Genomic DNA, 21,969 nt, shown 5'->3' with positions numbered 1-21,969 from the left:
AGAGAGAGAGAGACAGAGACACAGAGACACACAGAGAGAGAGAGAGAGAAAGACAGAGAGAGAGAGAGAAAGAGAGAGAGAGAGAGACACAGAGACACAGAGACACAGAGACACAGAGAGAGGGGGAGAGACAGGAGAGAGAGAGAGAGAGAGAGAGAAAGACAGAGAGAGAGAGAAAGACACAGAGACACAGAGACACAGAGACACAGAGAGAGAGGGAGGGAGAGAGAGAAAGGTGAACAACACACTCGAGGCCGGGTGTGGCAAGAAGTAGCTGGGAGGGGAGGGTGAGGTGGGGCCAGGCGGGGCAAATCATTTAACAACCATTTCTGTGCCCTAATGACCATCTGGGTAGGTGTGACTGGGTGGGAGTGAGTGACGTTGAGTTGGCCACACCTACCCAGTCACACCAGTTGTTAAATTATTGGCTCCCAGTGTTTTCTTTTCTGTGGGAGACGGGGCCAAATGGCTCTTTGAGTGTTTGAGATTGCAGACCCCTGTCCTAGACCCTACACCTATTGTTAATCAATCAATCAATCAATCAGAATAGAGCTGAAAGGAGCCTTTTATGTCTTCTAGTCTGGACTCTGCTCAAGCAGGAGACCTTAGAAGATAGGCTCAAGTTCCAGATGGATTTTGACAGATTTAATTTAATTTAATTTATCGCATTTCTATGCCGCCCAACTCCCAAGGGACTCTGGGTGGCTTACAGCAAAAATAATGCGAACAATGAACATAGAAAAATTATTAAAAACATTATAAAAACATTAAAAGCCCATGCACATCATTCATGGCTGGATCTTGCAAGATTGCAACAGTGAGATCAACGGCCCCAAGCCTGCCGGAAAAGCCAGGTCTTAACCGCTTTCTGGAAGGCCAATAGGGTGGGGGTAGTCTGGATCTCAGGAGGTAACTGGTTCCAGAGAGCTGGGGCAGCCACAGAGAAGGCCCTCCCCTGCGGGCCCGGCAGCCGGCATTGTTTAGCTGACGGGACCCGGAGGAGACCAACTCTGTGGGATCTTACCGGTCACTGGGAGTTATGCGGTAGAAGGCGGTCTTGAAGATAGCCTGGCCCTGAGCCATGTAGGGCTTTAAAGGTAATAACCAACACCTTGAATTGTGCCGGGAGACCAATAGGGAGCCAGTGCAGCTCACGGAGAATTGGTGTAATGCGGGTGTATCTAGGTGCACCCACGACAGCTCGCGCGGCTGCATTCTGGACCAACTGTAGTCTCCGAACACTCTTCAGGGGTGGCCCCATGTAGAGCAGGTTGCAATAATCTAACTGTGAGGTGACAAGGGCATGAGTGACTGTGAGGAGAGCCTCCTGATCCAAGAACGGTCGCAATTGCTGCACCAGGTGAACCTGTGCAAAGGTCCCCCTAGCCACAGCTGTCAGATGTTGCTCTAGTCTTAGCTGTGAGTCTAGGACGACACCCAAATTGCGAGCCCGTTCTGAGGGGGACAATTTCTCCCCCCGCAGAACCAAGGATGGACAGTCGACATAGTCTTTAGGAGGCAATACCCACAGCCACTCGGTCTTGTCTGGGTTAAGTCTGAGTCTGTTGACTGCCATCCAGACCCTCACAGCCTCCAGGCACCGGCACATCACATCCACCGCTTCACTGAACTGACGCAGGGTGGAGATATACAGCTGGGTATCATCAGCATATTGCTGATACCCCACCCCGTATCGTCGGATGATCTCATCCAGTGGCTTCATGTAGATGTTAAATAGGAGGGGAGAGAGGACCGAGCTCTGGGGCACCCCACAAATGAGGGGCCTAGGGGTCGACCTCTGTCCTCCCGCCAACACCGACTGTGACCGACCAGAGAGATAGGAGGAGAACCACCGTAACACGGTGCCTCCCACTCCCAACTTCCTTAGTCGTCCCAGAAGGATACCATGGTCAATGGTATCGAAAGCCGCTGAGAGGTCAAGTAGCATCAAGATGGAAGAATGACCCCCATCTCGGGCTCGCCAGAGATCATCCATCAGCGTGACCAAAGCAGTTTCCGTGCTGTAGCCAGGCCTGAAGCTCGACTGAAAAGGGTCCAGATAATCTGTTTCATCCAATGACCACAGGAGCTGAAGTGCCACCACTTTCTCTACAACCTTTCCCACAAAGGGTAGGTTGGAGACTGGACGAAAGTTCTTTAATTCTGCTGGATCCAGGGAAGGCCTCTTGAGGAGGGGCCTTACAACCTCCTCCTTTAATGGTTGTGGGAAGGCCCTTTCCTCAAGGACGCGTTAACTAAAGCCTGGAGCCAGCCTCCTGTCACCTCCCTGCTGGCCAAAACCAGCCAGGAGGGGCACGGGTCCAACAAACAAGTGGAGGAACTCATCGCTCCTACAGCCTTGTCCACTTCCTCAGGAGTCACAGGCTCAAACTCATCCCACACAATAGGTCTAAGACCTGCCCTGGTCATCTCGGTCGGAACTGCCCAATCAGAGTCCAGCTCCATCCGAATCTGAGCGACTTTATCCGACAGAAACTGCACAAACTCCTCAGCTCTACCCTGCAAGGGCTCCTCCACTCCCCCTGCATTAAGGAGGGAGCGAGTCACCCTAAATAGGGCGGCTGGGCGCGAATCCGCAGATGCAATAAGTGCGGAAAAATGCGAACATTTTGCCGCCCGTATCGCCACTAAATAAGTCCTAATAAAGGCTCTTAAGAGTGTTCGGTCAGATTCGGAGTTACTGGTCCTCCAGCGTCGCTCTAGACGTCTCTTCTGGCGTTTCATCTCCTGGAGCTCCTTGGTAAACCAGGGAGCTTTCCTGAATCCACCGCCATGGAGAGGTCGCAAAGGCGCAATCCGGTCCAGTGCCCCAGATGCCGCCCTATTCCAGGCAGCCACCAGGGACTCAGTCGGACTGTGGACAAGGGAGTCAGGTATCTCCCCAAGCTCCTTCTGGAACCCTTCAGGGTCCATTAGGCGTCTGGGGCGGAACCACTTAATCGGTTCCGCCTCCCTGCGATGGGGGAATAGCGCCCTGAAGTCTAACCTCAGCAGGAAATGATCTGACCACGACAAGGGAGAAGCATCTATACCCCTTAATTCCAGATCATATCTCCACTGCCCCAAGAGGAACACCAGGTCAAGTGTGTGTCCCCCTCTGTGAGTCCTAACCCTACCTAACAAAATGAAATTCAACGTACAGAAGAGAAAAGTAAAACCAAAAGCACAGATATAAACTGGGGGAAGCCAGGCTTAAGAGCAGTGACTGTGAGAGGGATCTGGGAGTCTTAGTGGACAACCAGCTAAATAGGAGCCAGCCGTGTGCAGTGGCAGCCAGAAAAGCCAAGGCAATCCTAAACTGCATTAACAGAGGGATGCAATCAAGATCAAGGGAGGTACTAATACCACTCTACAAAGCCCTAGCAAGACCTCACCTAGAGTACTATATCCAGTTTTGGTCACCACACTATAAAAAAGAGGTTGAGACTCTAGAAAAAGTGCAGAGAAGAGCAACCAGGATGATTGGGGGACTGGAGGCTAAAACATACAATGAACGGTTGCAGGAACTGGGCCTGGCTAGGGAAGAGAAGGACCAGGGGAGACAGGATAGCATCTTCCAATATTTGAGGGGCTGCCATAGAGAGGAGGAAGGGATCAAGCTATTTTCAAGGCACCTGAAGGCCAGACAAGGAAGAATGGATGGAAACTGATCAAGGAGCGATTCAGCCTGGAAATAAGGAGAAATTTTCTGACAGTGAGAACAGTCAACCAATCAAACAGAAGTTGCCTTTGGAAATTGTGGGCACATCATCACTGAAAGCTGTCAAGAAGAGACTGGGCTGCCATCTGTCAGAAATGGTGTAGGGTCTCCTGCTTGGGTGGGGGGTTGGACTAGATGACCTACAAGGTCCCTTCCAACTCTTAATCTGAAATATCTGAGCTGGAATGCCAGTTTGTGGAAATATCTGTGGCTTAATATTCTGAAGCACCAAAACTGAACGTCTGTAGAGATTCTCAGTCCAGGAACATCACTCGGGTGACCCTGAGGACACAGGTAAACCTCCAGGTGGCCTCAAGGACCTTCTAAAAGGATGCACATGACCAGCTGTCTGCAAGGACTATAAATTCCCCACCATCCTGTCAGAGCTGAGGAAGCTTCTTGGAGGAGAAGCGAAACGTCTTCAAAAGAAAAAACAAAGAAACTCCTGAAAAAGCCCCTTGGGGACAACCAAAACTGAATGTTCACAGACCAACATCAGGCGCCAAGCTCAAAGCCCCAGATCTGACTTTAGAGGGAAACAGGTTTAAATGGCAGAAAAGGCAGGCCAAAAACTCCAAATAAAAACAACGCAGCGAAGCTGTGGCTTCCCTTTGGGCCATTCGAGCCGTCTCCACTTCAGCTGAGCAGGGAATCGGGTTTTTTGGCAGAGCGTGTAAGCAAAGCCACTTCACGGAAACATGAAGGAGCCAAGCGGGGGTCACGGGAAGGAAGGGGATGAAAGCTCTCGTAAATGAGGGGGCGGAAGGATGAATGAGGGGATTGTTGTCCCACCAAAGAAAGGGCTTTTCACAAAGATCGGAATCTTTTTTCTTTTCGTCTTTTTTTTTTCCACTCCCCAAATGCTTCTTTTTCCTGGCAGGAGATCCTGGCTCCAAGAGAGAAAAGCGGTTTTATTGTGGTGAAGCCTCGGCTTTTTGCTCCTTGCCTGGAAAGGCCAAAGGGAACCTGTGGTCAGGATGAGCTAAGCCCGGGTTTTCCCTGCCCGGGAACTCCCGGCCAGTTGGGCAATGCCAGGGAAAGGACGCTGGGCGTGGGCGCAACTGGCCTCTTTCAGGCCCTCCAGAGGAAAGGGGGAAATCTCAAAATGCTGGTGACAGCATGGATGTAACCATCTCATTTTCTGCCAAGCCGGAGCTGAAGAAGCTTCTTGGATGAGAAGCGAAACATCTTCAAAGGAAAACCAGAAAGTCCAGTTGCCTCTTGAGAAAAAATAAAAAAGCACCTTTGGGATTTTCTGACAAGAATACCAGAGGGGGGGCTGCCACTGTGTCCCCCCCCCCAATCTTTTTCTATTTTACTCCCCGGCCTAGCTACGATCCTAAGATTACCTCATGATTCTCTGTCCCAGGACCGTCCAGATCGATCTCTGCTTTGATTTTGGATCCCAGCCGAGGTTGGGAGTGAATAAAAGCTGTACTGTGGTTATCTCAGAGTCGTTGGATGCGAGATAGGCGACAAATTTTATTAATAAATAAATCTCTGGTTTGGCTTCTTTGAAGGAGATGTGGATGATGCTCCCAGGAGTGGTAATTTTGGCAGTTTTTGCCAGATATTCCTGGTGATTATTTGATTATTGATTATTTGCTCCTGAGTATGGAGGAAGGCAGAAAAACATCATCCTTCTTGGATGACTGAACCCAAGCAACTTAGAAGATGGAGGAAGGAAGGAAGGAAGGAGGGACGGAGGGAGGGAGGGAGAGAGAGAGAAGGGCAATGCAGCAAATCTTATTCTAGACAAATCTATACTGGTCTCTAATAAGAAAAACCCTTTGTGTTTGACCCTCTGCTTATCTTTGAAAAAGAACCTTTATTGAAATTCACAATACAAATAGAAACAAAAATAACAGGGGAATGGGTGAGAGAAAAGAAGGGAAGAGATATTAGCAAGTAAAAGAGAAAAAAATAAAGCAGTGACTTCCAGCTGCTTTAGATGCAGTAAAATACAAAATAGTTACAACCTCAACTTTGTACTTTACGTGTTTAGCAAATCCTAGACGTTTCTAGAGTCACCAATTAAGGTCATCATCAAAACCCCAAATCAAAGTTTCTGGGGTTTTGTTTTGTTTTTTCTATTTTGAGAATTTTTTTAAAAAACTGCTTATTTTGCAATACCATCTAAATTTTTACTGAGTTTTAAACCTCTGGGGTTGCATTTTGATCTGTTGTTTGCAATATGGCTTTGCACCACATGGGGGCGTGTGTGGGAATAGAATAGAATAGAATAGAATAGAATAGAATAGAATAGAATAGAATAGAATAGAATAGAATAGAATAGAATAGAATAGAATAGAATAAATATATCTCTATTTATTTAGATTGAAAGATAATTGTATGAAAATCACATTTAGGGACTTACCTTATTCTGTGTTGTGGGCATAATTATTTACTAATGAGGGCAGGAACAATAGATGTGTTTTTTATGTTTAGTGTTATGAATGGGGGAGGGGAATGTATGGTTTTTGTTTGTATGTATAAACAATGTTTTTGTCTTGTGTTGATTATAATTTGAAAAAATTAATAAAATTTATTTAAAAAAAAAAGAATAGAATAGTTGGAAGGGACCCTGGAGGTCTTCTAGTCCAGCCCCCTCTCAAGCAGGAGATCCTGACCTATACCACTTCAGATAAGTAATTGTCTAATAGTCTCTTCTTAAAACCTCCAGTGTTGGAGCACCCACAGCTTCTGGGGGCCAGCTGTTCCACTGGTTAATTGTTCTCACTGTTAGGAAGTTTCTCCTTAATTCCAGGTTGCTTCTCTTCTCTCCTTGATGAGTTATTTACTTTAGTTCTTCTAGCCGGCTCCAATTCCTTTCCACTCCACGGGCTGAGGGTTGTTCCCCGCAGACTGTGGTCGGGGGTCTCAGACCTACCAATCACCCTCTAACCCCCTTTGGCATTGAATCCTCCTGGGGGTCTCCCTCCTGCCTCCTTCTTCCAAAGGAAAAGTTTCAGAGATGCCCACCCACGGAGGAGACACTGCCAGGATTTTGGGGGGTGGGCGCGGGGTCCTTTTCCTCTTACGGTTTTCTTCCCCCTTCGAAAGCATTTTGGAGGAGACTGAAGCCTTCCGAAATTCTAATCATTCCTACTGCGTTTCTGGCCTTCCAAAATCATGAGGGTTTTTTTAACGGGGGGGGGATTGCTCTGGGATCACAAAAATGAGATTGCGAACCAGATGCGAGTTGTCACCTCTGGCTGACCCAAAAGATTCTGCATTTCCAAATCAAGATGGGCCGCACAGTTGAGTTTTGCTGGGGAGGGTGAGGGGGGGTGGAAATGCTCCAGGTTTTTTCCCAGCAGGACAAAGGATTTACCGGCCAGCCCGGGGACGGCGGGCGGGCTGCAAAATTCGGATCTGCTCCTTCACAGAATAACAGAGCTGGAAGGGACCTTGGAGGTCTTCTAGTCCAACCCCCTGCTTAGGCAGGAAACCCTATAGGATTTCAGACAAGTGGCTGTCCAGGCTCTTCTTGAAAACTTCCAGTGTCGCAGCACCCACCGCTTCTGGTGGCAGGCTGTTCCGTTGGCTAATTGTTTCTCCTTATTTCCAGATTGCTTCTCTCCTTGGTTAGTTTCCATCCGTTCTTTCTTGTCCTGCCTTCAGGGGCTTTGGAAAAGAGGTGGACCCCCCCCCTCCGTCTTCTTTGGGGCAGCCCCTCAAATCCTGGAGCCCCGCCGTCTTCTTTTCCACCGCTTCTCATGGTAGCAGCGGAGACCCCGGTGCGGACGGCCAGGGCTCTCCCCAAGCCCGCCAATCCAAGAGCTGCGGGGGGCGGTAGCCGGGGGGCTTTGAGCCCCGAAAGAGCCGGGCCAAGCAAGCACCACTGGCCCTTTCGAGGCTCCTTCCCAGCCGCCGCGGAGCTGCCTGGACGGATCCGGGGCTCGGACCGCGACTTTTTTCCCGCGGCGGCTCAAAGAGAAGCGGCAAAGAAACGCGACTCCGCCCCGCCGCCAGATGTTTCCCCGCCAGCAGCCCAGCTGTTTCGGCGTCCAGCAACAAGCGGCAGCTGGACGTCCGGACGGCGCTTGGGGGAGTCGAGCCACCCCACGGGCGGAGGCCAGGAGATCGCGGGGGGAGCACCTAGAGGCAATCCAGCCCACCCCCGCCTGGGAGGGAGCCCCGCATTCGCCCCGAGGATCAGCCACAGGTCTGCCCCGATCCGGAGTAGGGGGCTGCGGGGAGGGAGGTCTTGCAGCCCGCTTAAGTCTCTGGGCTCCCCTTGGGTGTAAAGGCGCCGCGATGCGAGCCTCGGTTTCCAAAGCGGAGCAGCTACAGAGAAACGTACTCTTGAGTACTGTTAGCCATGAGCAGTGAGTAAGTTGTGGGTATTGTTGTAAGCCGCCTATAACAGCCTGGCTGCGAGAGAGGCGGCACATAAATTGAACAAATAATAATAAGGAGGCTGTTGAGCCGATGAGTTACTTCGTAGTAAGTTTTCGTGGAGACTTTCTCTCCGGGGGAGGCGGGGAGCGAGTTCTGTGCTGTCACTGGGGGATCTTGGGGATTTTCCCCCTTTCTCAGCCTCACCTACCTCACAGGGTTGTTGTTGGAGAGAAACCAAATGAGGGGGAGGTGAAGGCGAGGAGGAGGGTTGCAAGAGAGGATCCGCCCAGGGGAATCCGGAGCGGAAAAGACGAGGGGGATTTGGGGTACCCCACGATCCCCCCCAGGCCACGATCCCCCCACCAGGCAGCCAAAGGTGCACTTGGGTGACCCCTGGTGTCGCTCCAGCTGATTGTCTAATTTAATGAAAAGAAGGACCGAGGGCGACAGGATAGAATTAGAATTCTTTATTGGCCCAGTGAGATTGGACACACAAGGAATTTGTCTCCGGTGCAAAAGCTCTCAGTGAACATCAGAGCAACAAGTAATAAATTATGATCCTAGTCATGGTAAAAATACATTTATCATAAATCATAAGATACAACACATGATACTGAATAAGCAACCAACAGAAATCATAGTGGGATGCTAAATAAAACAATATAAATCATAAGATACAAGCAAAAAAGGAGAGAGGTCATAGGAAAGGTGAGAAGAGTAATGCAGCCTTACTAGATAGTTTGAGAGCAGCATTTGAGGGGCTGCCCCAAAGAAGGGTCAGGGGTCAACTTATTCTCCAAAGCACCTGAAGGCAGGACAAGGAACAATGGATGGAAACTAACCAAGGAGAGAAGCAACCTGGAATTGAGGAGAAACTTCCTAACAGGGAGGACAATTCACCAGTGGAACTGCTTGTCACCAGAAGCTGTGGTTGCTTCCATCACTGGAGGTTTTGAAGAAGAGACTGGACAGCCATTTGTCTGAAATGCTGTAGGCCAGGTCTCCTGCTTGAGCAGAAGGCTGGACTAGAAGACCTCTAAGGTCCCTTCCAACTCCGTAGTTCTGAATGGCATCCCACCGTTCACACCGAGTTCCAGGTATTTTCCACTCAGATATTGGGGTTCAGTTTCTTGTTGGTTCAGGAATCCGATATCGGTGTGGCATCGCTGGAGGGGTGGGGGGAGGGCCCAGGGCAGTCCCTAACCATCTGGCCTCCCCTCCCCCAGCTGGGCCTCTTTACAAAAGCGGCACCTTTCTGGGTGGCCTTTTCATGGCAGGTGCCCTGTTGTGCTTCTGAGATGCCACCAGGGGGCAGAGGCAGCCGAGATTTCCCTTGCTGGAACTGCATTCAGAGATAGGCTGCACCAGAAGCTGGAGGCTTCATTCTGCCTCCCAGCTCTGTCCTTCCCAGGGTCTGAGCCGTGGGGGGTCCCTGCAGGGGGGTCCAGACAGGGAGGAGGAGGGGGTGGGCAAAGATAATTAAGGATAGAAGTTAGTTGTAATAAAGACCCACCAGGCACAGCTTGGAGGAGTCCTGGGTGCTCTCTGAACTGAGTTGTTTTCTTGCAGGCATTTCATTACCGAACTAGGTAACATCATCCGTGCTAAAAGGGAGTGAGCTTGCAGAGAGGAAGAGGAGGAAGAAAACAACTGAGAGGTCCTCGGTGCTCTCTGAGCTGGGTTGTTTCCTCGCTAACACTGACAGGGGAAGCCACTAAAACATAAGCTGAAAGCAAACCCCATTCCTTAGTAGCACTGATGATGTTACCTAGTTCGGTAATGAAATGTCTGCAAGAAAACAACAAAACTCAGAGAGGTCATCTAGTCCAACCCCCCCCCCCATTCCAGACAAAGGGTTGTCCCGTCTCTTCTTAAAAGCCTCCAGGGATGGAGCACCTACAACTTCTGGTGGCAAGCAGTTCCACTGATTTAAGTGCTGAGATTTGGGGTCTCTTCTTGTCCCTCTCTCCCCCCGTCCCCCCCCCACCCACTCCCATCCCTGGGAGAAAAGCGAAGTCGACCCGTTCTGGAAATGGGGACCCAAAGGGATCCTTCTTTGCAACCGTCTCTTCAGCCCGAAAGGAACATTTGGCCTTGAGCAGCAGAGCCAAAGCTCGGATTGCGTGGGAATCTCGGGGCGTTTTGTGTCTGTTGTTTTTGTTATTGTTGCTTTAAAGCCAGGTTCTATTTTCCCTTTCTTCTTTCCTGGGGGCACCAGATGGTTCATTTGCCTTGGCAGCCTTTGGCTCTCCCTGCTAGGAAAGGAAGCGGAGGCTTCCCCTCTTTCGGCTGGACCAGGCCCAGAAAGGCCAGATAAATCAGCCTCTCTCGCGCTAGGAAAGCCAGCAGAAGAGGCTGCCCCCCCCCTCACCCCCCCCCCACACACACACACGGCAACATCTGTCTTTCCCTGGCTCTCGGCTTGACGGGCTCCAGCTTTCCCACGCTCTTTGCGACACCCCCAGATTAACCCGCAAAGGTGTGGGCCACAAGATTGTCCGGAGGTGGGAAGCAACCCTTGGAGTTTGGGAGCCAAAGATTGGGAACCCCGCCTTGGCTGCAGGAGTGTCGAGTGTCTGCATGACACACACACACAGAGAGAGCTTTGTATCTTCTGGCAAGTGAAAAGTTTCAGACTGGCAGGACAAGGAGCTGAAAATTCCCCTGAGGTCATCCATCCCAACCCAAAGGCTTCCAGGCAGAAAAGTTGCACATTCTGGTTGAAGGTGTCCAGTTCATCAAGGAAAAAGAACACACACACACACACACACACACACACACACACACACACACACACCATTGTATTTTCTGGCAAGTGAAAAGTTTCAGAACAGGGAGCTGAAAAGCACCCTGAGGTCATCCATCCCAACCCCAAGGCTTCCAGGCAGGGTCTCACAAATTTGTATCTCTGGTTGAAGGTGTCCAGTTCGCCAAAGAAAAGACACACACACACACACACACACACACACACACACAAAAGCAGCCAGAATATAGGCTGTCCCATCCCAGAACAGCTTGTGCCCTCGAGGTAGCTTGGCTGACGTGGGTGGGCTCCTCTGTGGCTTCCTGTCTTGCAGGAGCCCGTTTCCATCGGTTGTGGGAATCAGGCCCACTTCGTGGTTTATTGCTTTGGCATTTTGTGCCCTGTTTGTTTCTAGATTTGCAAAAGCAGAAAAGGGAACAAAGAATTCTCTCCCAGAATCTTAGCTCAGAGCCCAAAAAAGTTCCTGGGAGATTGGAGGCTTCCAAATCATTAACAGGACAGAACAGACTTGGAAGGGACCTTGGAGGTCTTCTAGTCCAGCCTATACCATTTCAGACAGGTGGCTGTCCAGCCTCTTCTTAAAACCTCCAGTGTTGGAGCTCCCACAGCTTCTGGTGGCAAGCAGTTCCACTGGTGAATTGTCCTCACTGTTAGGAAGTTTCTGCTCAATTCCAGGTTACTTCTCTCCTTGATGAGTTTCCATCCATCATTCCCTGTCTTGCCTTCTGGTGCTTTGGAAAATAAGTGGACCCCCCCCCACTCTTCTTTGGGGCAGCCCCTCAAAACTCCTGGAATACTGCTGTCATGTGTGCCCATCCCCCGCCCCCTTCCCCCCCCCGGCCTTCTTTTCTCTACACTAGCCAAACCCAAATCCTGCAGCTATTCTATTCTATTCTATTCTATTCTATTCTATTCTATTCTATTCTATTCTATTCTATTCTATTCTATTCTATTCGTTTTAGACTCCAGGCCTTTAATCATCTTACTTGCTCTTCTCTGCACTTTTTCCAAAGTCTCAATGTTGTAATATTTTTATTGTCTGGGGTTTTTTTTAAAAAAAGATATTTTCAAAAGACGAAAGTTCTGGATCTCTGTAATACTTTTGCAACTTGGGGGCTCCCTTTGTTTCCCTCACACCCTCCTTTCCCAGGAAGCCTGCCTGCCCTTTGCATGGGGGTGGGGGTGGGGGTGGGGGAGAAAAGCCGATGTGGCCACGTCCTTCTCTGGGACCGAGAGCAACCTCTGTCCTTGTGGCGAAGGGAGCCAGCCTTCCCCCTTCGGCTCTGGAATGCAGGAATCCAGGAAACGGTCCCAGCCCTGAATATTTTGGCCGTGCCAATTTGGCGTCTCTGTCGATGCCAGGCGGCCAACTTCTGCGCCCGGGATCCGGATTTTGATCACGTGACCATGGGGATGCTGCAATGTGAAAAGTTTGAAAAGTGTGAAAGTCACTTTTTCCCATGAAAAGGAAATCTAACACACACACACACACACCGTCCCCGATTTGGTCTGCTTTGCACTGCTGTTTTTTCCGGACACGACATTCACACATGGCCAGATCCAGAGGTGGGTTTCAGCAGGTTCTGAGCAGTTCTGGAGAACCGGTAGCAGAAATTTTGAATAGTTCGGAGAACCGGCAAATACCACCTCTGACTGGCCCTGCCCCCATCTATTCTCTGCCTCCCAAGTCCCAGCTGATCAGGAGGGAATGGGGATTTTGCAGTATCTTTCTCTGCCACGCCCACCAAGCCACGCCCACAGAACCAGTAGTAAAAAATTCTGAATCCCACCACTGGGCCAGACGTTTAATTTATGCCGTGTTTTGGTCCCAGCCGCGATTGGCTCTGCCCTGTTTGTGCCACCTCTGGCTCTCCTGCCGGTCCCTCCCTTCGGTGACCTCTGCCCGGTGGTGACTTCACCTTGCCCCCCACCCTGCCCTCCAGGCCTCGAGGCTGGCATCACATCCATCAGGCTCTCGGCCCCCGATGCCCAGCCAGCCTGATTCCAGGAAAGCTTCTGCGGTGCCCATTGTGCCAGGATAAACACAGAGGGAGGAAGGCAAGTGTGGAACAGGATGTGCCGTGGCGGGAATGCCCCTCTCCAGTTGCCAGCTCTGCCACTTGCACGCCCCTGCAGGAGAGCCAGCCGTTCTCCTGGGGGGGCGAATAACACAATAACAAGAATTGGAAGGGACCTTGGAGGTCATCTAGTCCAACCCTCAGACAAATGGCTGTCCAGTCTCTTCTTAAAAACCTCCAGTGTTGGCACATCCACAACTTCTGGGGGGAAGCTGTACTTTTACTACCGGTTCGCAATGGGACTGCGCGCGTGCATGCACGGAAGCTTCCTGACGACGTCTGGGTTGGTGGGCGGAGCCTCCTGCCGGTTTTACTACCGGTTCTTGCAAACCGGTCCGAACCAGGGGCAACTCATCACTGAAGCTGTTCCATTGATGGATTGTTCTCACTGTTCGGAAATTTCTCCTTAGTTCTAAGTTTGCTCTTTCTTTGATGAATTTCCATCCCTTATTTATGTTCTGCCTTCAAGTGCTTTGGAGAATAGCTGGACTCCCTCTTCTTTGGGGCAGCTAGTCTAGTAAAAAGAAGGACCAAGGGAGACATGATAGCCGTCTTCCAATATTTGAGGGGCTGCCCCAGAGAGGAGGAAGGGGTCAAGCTATTCTCCAAAGCACACATTCAATCTGGAAATGAGGAGGAACTTTCTGACAGGGAGAACAATCAACCCATGGAACAGAAGTTGCCTTCGGAAGTTGTGGGAGCTTCATCCCTGGAAGCTTTCAAGAAGAGACTGGACTGCCATCGGTCAGAAATAGTGTAGGGTCTCCTGCTTAGGCAGGGGGGTTGGACTAGATGACCTACAAGGTCCCTTCCAACTCTTAATCTGTAAATTCCATATATTTTAGCCTCCAGTCCTTTAATCATCCTAGTTGCTCTTCTCTGCACCTTTTCTAATCATCTCAAAACCTTTTTTGATAGTGGGATGACCAACACTGGATGCAATATTCCAAGCGTGGTCTTACCAAAGGTTTATAAAGCGGTACCAGTGGTGAAATGTAAAATTTGTTACTACCGGTTCTGTGGGCGTGGCTTGGTGGGGGGGGGTAATGTGACTGGGTGGGCGTGGCCAACTTTTTTTTTTTTTTTACTTTTAAAAGCATTTTTTCTACAATCTCAGAAAAAATGCTTTTAAAAGCCTCTGACGATCACAGCTGAACCGCGCGATCATCAGAGGCTTTTTTTTTTTTTACTTTTAAAAGCATTAGAAAAAATGCTTTTAAAAGCAAAAAAAAAAAGCCTCTGATGATCGCACGACTCAGCTGGGCATGTGGGGGGGCAGGGATTTTTGCTACCGGTTCTCCGAACCACCCGCCTCCATGGCTACCAGATCAGGCGATCCGGTGTGAACTGGGAGATTTCACCCCTGAGTGGTACTAACATGACCTTGATTCGATCTCTCTGTTAACGCAGCCTAGGAATCCTGGCTAGGATCCCTGAGATTGCCAGGGAAGGGAAGGTGCCAGGCGCTGCTATCCAGGAATAGGAGCTAGGTTGAAAGTTCAAAGGGGTCGGGAGAAATCAGGAGTATCTGCTGTTCTTCTGGATGTGGGCTACAGGCCGAACCTTGACCGTCAAACGTTGCAGAGACGTTGCTTTCCAAAAATGGACGTTTTCTGTGGTCCGTGTGCATTTCCTCTGGTGGAGGGATGTGATGCTTTTCTTTCATCCGCTGCCTGCTGCTCTCCAGGAAACCGTCCGTCCCGTCCTTGGCTTGTGGTGGGGCAGGACAATGGGCGTCTCCCCAGGGAACGCAGGCAGCAGGCAGGCGCTCGGCTCCCTTCCTTCCCTTCAGGAAGTGCAGCCAGGAGGCTTCCCACCTCCGACCCTCTTCCTGAGACAGGATGGGCTGATTGTCTTGGAGGTGGGTGGCCGGCCCTGGATCCCAGCTGGAGATCCCCTTTTGGTTCTCAGGCATGTTGACCCAAGTGCAAAAAAAAAACCCCTAGCAGTTAAAGCAAGTAACGACAAGACCTAGCAATGGTTTAGAGCAAGAAAATTTAAGATACAGATTCAGAATAGAGTTGGAAGGGACCTTGGAGGTCTTCTAGTCCAGCCTCCTGTTCAAGCAGGAGACCCTAGACCACTTCAGACACATCTTGTCCAACATCATCTTAAAAACCTCCAGTGTTGGAGCATTCATAACTTCTGGAGGCAAGGAGTTCCACTGATTAATGGTTCTAACTGTCAGGAAATTTCCCCTTAGTTCTAGGTTGCTTCTCTCCTTGATCAGTTTCCACCCGTTGCTTCTTGTCCTGCCCTCAGGGGCTTTGGAGAATAGCTTGACTCCCTCTTCTTTGTGGCAGCTCCTGAGATGTCACCCCGATAGTTCTTCTTTTCATTAAACGAGACATACCCAGTTCCAGCATTTGTTCAGTGGCGTTTGATTGACAGGAACTTTATGGACCACCAGTTCTCTCTGTATGGCTTCTTTCGTTTTGTTTTTGCTCTGGTTGTTGTCTGTTTTGAGGGTGTCCAGCCATCCAGAAAGAGACCGAGGGGCTAATACTGGCTGCCAAAATAAATTCCAAAATAAATAAATAGAGCAGCTGAAGAAACGGTGGGCCACCTGGTTAGCTGCTGCCAGAAGATTGCCCAGATCGACTACAAGCAGCGGCATGACAAAGTGGTAACAATGGGGCATAGGAAGATCTGCAAGAAATATCATTTGCCTGCGAGCAGGAACTGGTGGGACCATAAAATAGAGAAAGTCATAGAAAACGAAGGAGCTGAAGTGCTCTCAGACTGTGGAATTCAAACAGACTGGCACCTGTCACGTGACACCCCCAGACTTAACAATTGTTGATAAGAAAGACAAAAAAAGTCTGTATCTGGATGTGGCAAGTAGCTAGAGATAGGGGAGGGGAGGAGGGGAGAGAGGAGGGGAGAGTGAAGGGGAGGGGAGAGGAGAGGAAGGGAGAGGAGAGGAGAGGAGAGGAGAGAGGAGAGGAGAAGAGAGAGAAGAGGGGAAGGGGAGAGGGAAGGGGAGATAACAGAGAAGAGGGGAAGGGAGAGAGGAGAAGGAAGGGAAGGGGAGAGGGGAGGGGAGGGAAGGGAAGGGGAGAGGAGGATAAGAGACAGAGAGGAGGGGAGGAGAGGAAAAGAAAGAGAGGAGGGGATGAGAGGAAAAGAGAGAGAGGAGGGGAAGGGGAGATAACAGAGAAGAGGGGAAGGGAGGGGAGGGGGAGGGGAGATAAGAGAGGAGAGGGGATGGGAGAGAGGAGAAGGAAGGGAAAGGGAGAGGAGGATAAGAGACAGAGAGGAGGGGAGGAGAGGGGAGGGGAGGAGGAACAGAAGAAGATAACAAAATACAAAACCTGCAAATAGAAATAGAAGTAGGACTGTAGCCAAAAGGAGCAAAGGCAGCACCGACGGTCCTAGGCGCCTCGGCTGCAAATCCCAAAACCACTTCAACACCATCAGCCACGACTCATCCGTCAATTGCAAAAAGCGTCTTTCCTCGGAACAGCTTCCATCCTTTGAGCTGCCTTTCAAGAGCGAGACCTTTCAGCCTCTCCTCCTCCAACAAGAACCTCTGTCGAGAAACGGACAGAAATGCCAAATCCTGCCTGAACATCTGGCTGGCTGTGCAACCATCCGGGGGGGGTGCCATCTTTCTCTGCCAGGCTGACTTCTCTTTCAAAAATAAAATATGTATATGGGGAAGATCCTGGTAGCACTTTCCCGATCAAATCTGATCAGATTTTTTTTTATTTTGTCGAGTTCATATTAGATAATATATATATAAGTATAAGCGTGAATCGAATACATAAAATGAATACAATTAAAGGGAACATTAGGACAGGGACGGTAGGCCTGCTGGTGCTCTTATGCAGGCCCCTTACAGACCTCTTGGGAATGGGGTGAGGTCAACAGTAGAGTCTTAGGTTAAAATTTAGGGGGTTTGGGGATGAAACCAGAGTCAGGTAGCGCATTCCCAGTATTGACCACTCTGTTTATTTATTTATTTTATTTTATTTTTGCGATTTATATTCCGCTATTCTTAGGGTTGCCAGGTCTGCTTCCAAAAAATAGCGGACAAGCGGGGGGTGGGGTGGGGGGTTATGTAGTAAAAAAATAAAAAAAAATTACAATTAAATTATATATTTCTTACAAACATTTTAACACGCCATTTTAGGTCAGTCAACACAAGCTACAATACATTTTAAAAATGTGAACTGTACATAATTTTATAATATATTTTTATTTTAATCTCATCATTAATTTTTTCGGAGAATCGAGTTCAATGGATTTTCGATCTTTGTCTCATTCTAACTTATGAAAAAAAAGACAAAACACGATTCTCCTATCCTTATTCTCTTAGACTGTACACCTTTAGATTACGTACCATTTCATCATAAAGCTTTTGAATAAAAAAAAAATGTCCACTATTTTGTGAAAAAAAATAGTGAACATAATGTGAAAAAGGCGGACTGTCCACTCAAATAGCGGACACCTGGCAACCCTAGCTATTCTCCCGAAGGACTCAGGACGGCTTACAACAACAATCAATAATACAAATCACAAAATAAGTTAAAAACCCCTTAAAAACCATATTTAAAATTATTACAGTTTGTGCAACCCCTAGCAGATCAAGTTATTTGACACAAGAGCCACGTCTTCAGTTCGCGGTGAAAGGAGAGGAGGTCCGGGGCCATCCTGAGCTCGGTGGGCAAATCATTCCAGAGGTTCAGCGCTCCGACAGAGAACGCCCTCCCCCTGGGGGCCGCCAGTCGACATTCTTTGGCCGACGCCACCCTGAGGAGGCCCGCTCTGTGGGAGCGCACAGGATGGTGGGAGGAAGACAGAGGATGGTCCTGCAAGTACCCCGGGCCTAAGCCATGTAGGGCTTTATAGGTGAGCACCACCACCTTGAAACGGACCCAGAGAGCAATTGGCAGCCAGTGCAGCTCGCGCAGGAGAGGTGTTGCACGGGAGTAACAAGGAACTCCCGTAACTACCCGTGCAGCCGCATTCTGGACCAGCTGGAGCCTCCGGATGCATCCCAAGGGCAGCCCCATGTAGAAGGCGTTGCAGTAATTCAACCGAGAAGTAACAAGGGCGTGGGTGACCGTGGCGAGGGCATCTCGGTCTAGGAAAGAGCACAACTGGCGCACAAGACGTACTTGTGCGAAGGCCCCCCTGGCTACGACCGTCAGATGGTCATCCATGGACAGCCGAGAATCCAGGAGGACACCCCGATTGCGAACCCTAGCAGAGGGGGTAAGAGTCTCCCCTCCTATCACTAAAGATGGTACCTCTAGATCCCGAGATGCCGGCATCCACAGCCACTCAGTCTTGGATGGGTTGAGTCTGAGTCTGTTCCTACCCATCCAAGCCCACACCGCCTCCAGGCAACGGGACATCACAGAAAGGGCATCCCTAGGGTGATCCAGGGTGGAGATATAAAGCTGGGTATCATCCACATATTGGTGATACCTCACCCCAAAACCACGAATGATCTCACCCAGCAGCTTCATATAGATATTAAAGAGCTGAAGTCATATTTTCTGCAGTCAAGTTTGGAGCGGTTTATCTTAAGTTTGTATCTATTGTTTGCCCCTGTATTGTTGTGGTTGAAGTTGAAGTAGTCATTGGCTAGTAGGACATTGTAGTAGATAATTTTATGTGCTATGCTGAGGTCATACCGAAGGCGGCGTAGTTCTGTTTCCTAAACCTAGAATTTCAAGTCTGGTGACATAAGGAATTCTGTTGTGAGCAGAGGAGTGGAGGACTCTTATTGTGAAATATTTCTGGATGCGCTCAATTGTATTAATGTCCGATATGCAGTGCAGGTTCCAATCAGATGAGCTGTATTTGAGAATTGGTCTAGCAAATGTTTTGTATGCTCTGCTTAGTAGTGTGATATTACCGGAGAAGAAGCTACGCAAGATTAGGTTTACAACTCTTAATGCCTTTTTGGCAATGTTGTTACAGTAGGCTTTGGCACTTAGATCGTTTGATATGAGTACTCCAAGGTCTTTTTTTTTTTTAATTTGATTTATATGCCGCCCTTCTCCGGAGACTCAGGGTGGCTTACAATGCGTTAAGCAATAGCCTTCATTCTTTTGTATATTTTATATGAAGTCTGCTTATTGCCCCCACAAACTGGGTCCTCATTTTACCTACCTTAGAAAGGATGGAAGGCTGAGTCAACCTTGAGCCTTGGCGAGATTCGAACTTGCAGTAATACTAAAAGTAAACAGGCTTTTTAGACTGTTGAGCTATCCAGGCTCTTTGACAGAATGAGGGTCGTCTGTTAGGTCGTATCCATCCAGCTTGTATTTAGTGTTCTGGTTCTTTTTGCCAATGTGTAAGACGGAGCATTTGTTGGTTGAGATTTGGGGTTGCCAATTGTTTGACCATCCTGACACATAGCCGAGGTCCTTTCGTAGGGTAACAGCCTTGTCGGTGGCATTGAATAGTTTGACATCATCAGCCAAGAGGACGCAGTTGCTTATTATAATATGATTGCAAAGGTCATTTATCTAAAGTATAAAGAGTGTGGGTCCTAAAACGCTGCCTTGGAGGACACCCCTGTTAACGGGTGCAGGGTTAGATAAGGCGTTCCCTATTTTGACCACTTGTTGCCTGTTTGACAGAAACGCAGCTATCTGTGCATGGAGGGATCCGGAGATGCCGTAGGATTTTAGTTTTAGAAGTCGTTTATCTGATGTGGGGGTCCCAAAATGTGTCTCCGGGGAGGCATTAAACGGCGACTCTCACCCCTTCCTAGCTGATTCCTGGGTACAGGATCTCTCTAAAACCTGCCTAAGACCCCACACAGAATACGCCATCCGGATTGGGTCACCCTACAGGTAGTCCTTGACTTACAACAGCACATTTAGTGACCGTTCAAAGTTACGCCGGCACTGAAAAAAGGGACTTACGACCTTTGTAGCATTCCTCCCCACCCCCACCCCCACCCCGTCATGTGATTTGTATTCAGGGGATTGCCAACTGACTCACATTTATGGCAGTTGCAGTGTCCCGGGGTCATGTGATCCCCTTTTATGACCTTCCAACGAGCCAAGTCAATGGGGGAACCCAGGTTCCCTTTAACAACGCGGGTTACTAATTTAAGCACTGCCGTGACTCACTTAACAAACGAGGTGAGGACAGTTGTAAAATGGAGCAAATTCGCTTCACAAATTTCTCATTTAAGCACATAAATTTTGGGCTCCATTGTGGTCGTAAGTTGAGGACTACTGTATTACATGTTACATATTGGTCTCAATACAAAAAAAATACAAAAAATTCCCCAGCTGGGGAATTCTGGGAGTTGAAGTCCTCCAGGCTTAAAGTGGCCAAAGTTGGAGATTCCTGATTTAGGAGGCTGGAGGTTAAAACATATGAAGAATGTTTGCAAAATTAGATATATCTAGTTTAATGAAAAGAAAGACCAGGGGTGACATGATAGCAGGGTTCCAATATTTGAGGGGCCGTCATAGAGAAGAGGGGGTCAAGCTATTCTCCAAAGAAAAAGACAAGAGCCAATGGATGAAAATTTATCCAGGAAAGAAGCAAACTCGAACTAAGGAGAAATTTAGAACAATTAATCAGTGGAACTCCTTGCCTCCAGAAGTTGTGGGTGCTCCAACACTGGAGGTTTTTAAGAAGAGATTGGACAACCATTTGTCCTGGAACAATATAGGGTCTCCTACTTAGCAGGGGGCTGGACTGGATGACCTCCAAGGTCCCGTCCAACTCTGTTATTCTGTGATCTAGCCTCCGTTTGCATTCTGTTGGCTCAGAAGCTGAATCGGAGCATCCCCACGGCGACGGGGGGATGGACATTGGCTTCTCCCCGTAACCCCCTTCCCTGCTTGAACCCATTTCACAATCTCTGTTGCGAATTTTCCCACCCTTCCTAATTGGAGAAACGTGGCCAGGCCAGGGTCCACCCAGGTCAAGCTTGCTCAGGCCACACCGAGGGCAGCTTCACCCGGCAACGCCCTGCAGTCGCTTCCTGCTGCTTTGATTGGTTTCCTGAGGTTCTCACGGGGCTCTTGGCTGCAATCCTGCGAAGGTGGCTTGTGCACTGGGGCAGGCGGACTTTTAAAACTGTACTGCAGGGGTCTCCAGAACTTTAAGACTTGTGGACTTCAACTCCCAGAATTCCCCCCCCGATAGGAATATTGGCAACTTTAAGACTTGTGGACTTCAACTCCCAGAATTCCCCCCCCCCCCCCCCCCGATAGGAATTTTGGCAACCTTAAGACTTGTGGACTAGCTGGCTGGAGAATTCTGGGAGTTGACATTCACCATTCTTAAAATTGCCAAATTTGTAAGACCCCTGCTGTAGTGAATCTGAAAGGTTTTTTTTTTTTTAAAGAGATATAAAGTCATCCTTATCTTTCTCCACTTCTTGCTTGAAATATGATTTAGTCAATTTTTTTCACTGGCTTTTAGCACAGGAACAAGCCATTCTTACCTAGTTTCTTGCAACCAGAATGTTTCTTAGAAAGTTTATGGTTTGCTTTTAAAAACAACTTTTCAAACAGCTAAACAAAAAGCAAATGTTATCCAGAAGCGTGAAATACTCCGTTTTGTGTTAATTTCTTTTACTGATTATTTCTAGGTCAGAGAAAAATTAATCTAATCCAGGGGTCTCCAACCTTGGCAACTTTAAGCCTGGCAGATTTCAACTCCCAGAATTCCCCAGCCAGCTTGCTGGCTGGGGAATTCTGGGAGTTGAAATCTGCCAGGCTTAAAGTTGCCAAGGTTGGAGACCCCTGGGCTAGCCTACTGTGCTATTTCCAACCGCAGCCAGTTAGAAGTATTTAAATCCCTATTGCAAGTTTACAAGATAAAGAGGGTGGAAGGGGTCTGGGAGGTCTTCTAGACCAACCCCCTGCCCCGGCCAGGAATTCTGGACTATCTTAGCAAATGGTCACCCAACCTTCTTTCTGAAAACTTCCTGTCTCCAGACTGAAGGCCTCCCACCTTCTAGAAATGCCTCCTTGTTTTGAGACTTGCAAAGCTTTTCCCTGGCGGCTCTTCAAACTATGATTTCCACAGTCTTGTCCCTGGGACCCAAAAGTGCTGTTTTCAAGAGGCACCTG

General features: G+C 49.0%; 2 protein-coding genes across 5 annotated transcripts in view; one reads left to right on the top strand and one right to left on the bottom strand.

The window, feature by feature from the left end:
• The window catches only part of LOC117670599 (vomeronasal type-2 receptor 26-like), a 34,027-nt gene extending 33,938 nt beyond the window's left edge, over nucleotides 1–89 (bottom strand). For 2 of the 4 annotated variants that reach the window (XM_087893142.1, XM_087893139.1), the window contains exon 1: nucleotides 1–88. This exon is cut by the window's left edge and continues 4,324 nt beyond it. The gene's annotated coding sequence lies outside the window, so the exon portion shown is untranslated. The other 2 variants (XM_087893149.1, XM_087893156.1) reach the window with 2 other exon arrangements.
• Nucleotides 90–7,538: 7,449 nt separating this feature from the next.
• Nucleotides 7,539–21,969, top strand: part of KANK3 (KN motif and ankyrin repeat domains 3) — a 30,752-nt gene continuing 16,321 nt past the window's right edge. The window contains exon 1 of the mRNA XM_034425883.3: nucleotides 7,539–7,889. The gene's annotated coding sequence lies outside the window, so the exon portion shown is untranslated. The remainder of the gene's footprint in view (nucleotides 7,890–21,969) is intronic.

This window comes from Pantherophis guttatus, chromosome 1 (assembly GCF_059756535.1).
Source record: "Pantherophis guttatus breed Tessera chromosome 1, ASM5975653v1, whole genome shotgun sequence".
Lineage (NCBI taxonomy): Eukaryota > Metazoa > Chordata > Lepidosauria > Squamata > Colubridae > Pantherophis > Pantherophis guttatus.
Note: the sequence above shows the minus strand (reverse complement) of the source record. Positions and strands in the feature narration are given on the sequence as shown.